Here is a 2,344-nt window from a genome sequence, read left to right on the forward strand (position 1 = left end):
TTTTATGCAAAATTTTCGATAGCGGCGAAATTCCAATGAAATGTTGTTAAAAGCAAATTTTTAATAAAATTTTCTTAAGAGAACATTTTTCGAAATAATAATAAAAATTTCTTAAACAAGAAAGTTTTTTGGAATTTTTCAATAGACATAATTTTGTTGAAAATCTTTCTAAAGACGTAATTTTAAAAAAAAAATTTCTCTTAAACAAAATTTCTCTAAAGACAGAATTTTAAAGAAATGTTCTCTTAAAACAAAATTTTATTGAAATACAAAATTGCCATGAAATTTTCAAATGCAAATTTGCTCATGAACATTCGACTGGTGCAAAATTCTACGATTCAAATTTTAAGTTCATTGATAAGGGTTCCCATTTTTATAGCCGAGTTCGAACGGCATGCAGCAGCGCGACACTTCTTTGGGAGAAGTTTTAACATGGCATAGTACCTCACAACGAGGCCACTGTAGCGCAGACGTTAGCCTATGAGGCTGAACGCCTGGGTTCGAAACCTGGCGAGACCATCAGAAAAAATTTTTAGCGGTGGTTTACCCCTCCTAATGCTGGCAACATTTGTCTAAAGGCAAAATTTTGTTTTATTTTCTTCTATCACAATATTTCAATGAATCGAAGTTCTTTAAAATTTTTGGCTATGTTTAAAATGCTGCATGTTTGACTTAATTAATACCAAATTAAGGGCTTTCATTTTCATTTTGCTAACTAAATGTTGTGCTCGGAGTGTGTGGCATATTTGCTTCCCATACCCCATATATTAGAAGGGTGAAAAATTGTTTTTAAACAACTTTCTGTTGCCGAAGACAACAAGCTAAAGCTAAGACAAAAAAAAAAAAAAAAAACAAAATACCAAACCAAACAGAATCGATGACAACAATGAAGAGATTTAAGAAAACAAAAACTGAATACCCTATCACAAGCTTTGGCAGACTTCGATTTGATTTTCGAAAATAATTTCGTTTTGTTCTTTGAATTGTTTCTTTTTTTCCATTTTACACTAAACGCGATTAATGTGGCATCAAAGCGTATTATTGGATTCCAATCTAAATGCTACAAAATGTTACTTTTCGGTCGCTCCCAACACCTCTCTCCACGTGTTCCACACCTTTTCTATTCAGTTTGAAAAACCGAAAAAAACGTTATTTGCTCCAGATATCATCAACATCATCGCCATGATGTTGATAATGAAGATGCTGACGATCATTGTCTTCGGTAGCCACCCAGGGCAAGCAGTAGCAACAGCGTCACCAGTACTAAAAAGGCAGCCTCATCAGCAGCTGGTATGGGCAGACAGACGGACAACGACATGTGGTCAATACAATTTTGAAGGCATTCTTTTCAAACTTTTGACGTTCAATCGCCCGTTCGTTACGTTCGTCATCACCTACCCATTCATAGATTCGTTCAATGGATGTTGCCCATTTAGTGTTCTTTTCTTTGTCTTCTGTCTCTCTCCTCTACTTCATCATGGGGCCAAATGCGCCTATTAAAATACATTCATATGTATTTATTCAATTTCTGTCCGTCCTTCCGTATCTGTCTGTCTGTCTTTCGGTCATTCTCCTTCCTTCAGTTTCCCTAGTAGCCTAGTTTGGTTTTTTTTTTTTTTTTTTGGTCTGTTTTGGCACCAACACTGCCACCCCACATCGACAGCTAGCAAAAGTTAAGCACATCAGGTGTAACACTTAAGCGTTATTTGCTACCTTCTTCTACATCCATAGACCAGCTTGTTGGCTAGCCTGAGCTTCAATTCAGTCTTTGATCTTTGTCAGTTGGACATGTTTTCTTTTGTAAATGAAATCAAATTAGAGAATTATTATCATTGAATTATTTTCCAATTTGTTCTTGACTAGCTTGTCACGCAGACTTCATTCTTTCGTTAAGAAACCAATCCTCATTTTCAAATAAAGGGGAAAATTAATTTTTTACTTCTGTTTTCCATATTTCCTAGAAAATAATTAAAATTAGTTTTAAACACCCATTTCAAAAGAGTGTTTAAATGTTTACAGAAAGCAGTTTGTTAGAGGTGATTAAAACTATGAAATCCATATAAAATCTCTTTGCTATGTTTTATGCGGACGGACGGACGATTTTCTATTTAATAACCTTAGACCATTTTTCAACATGTTCCTTACTTTACTACTCCTTCACGTCAATAGCCAAATATATCGAGTTCAGCCTAGTAATTCGACTTCGTTGTAAAGTAGGTCGAATCCTGAGACCAGTACGTTGACCACTTAGTCAGATAGGTAAACACCCTAGTTAAGCATATTGTCTTCATGACCGATCCATTCGATTAGGACACCTAGAACATCAACTCCAGAGTATTTTCAG

This window comes from Stomoxys calcitrans, chromosome 1 (assembly GCF_963082655.1).
Source record: "Stomoxys calcitrans chromosome 1, idStoCalc2.1, whole genome shotgun sequence".
In the NCBI taxonomy this organism is placed as follows: Eukaryota; Metazoa; Arthropoda; class Insecta; order Diptera; family Muscidae; genus Stomoxys; species Stomoxys calcitrans.